A 260-nucleotide genomic window follows, 5' to 3' on the forward strand; every position below is an offset into this window, starting at 1 on the left:
ATAAAATTTATTTAATAATTATAATTATATATATTATATTTTATTATAAATATTTTGATAATTGAATATTTTTTTGAAAAATATGATTCAATTTTATGATTACATTATTATATATATATTATTTTATTTAAATTAATTTTTTTTATATTATATATCGGAGCTAAGGCTGTTTGAAAGGGTTACAAAAAAAAAGAGTCGGATTCTTTCCAACTTTGTAGTTATGAAAAGCTGAGCTGCACTTCACACTTGATGATTTTTTT

The sequence above is a fragment of the Penaeus monodon genome, chromosome 22 (genome assembly GCF_015228065.2).
Source record: "Penaeus monodon isolate SGIC_2016 chromosome 22, NSTDA_Pmon_1, whole genome shotgun sequence".
Taxonomy (NCBI): domain Eukaryota; kingdom Metazoa; phylum Arthropoda; class Malacostraca; order Decapoda; family Penaeidae; genus Penaeus; species Penaeus monodon.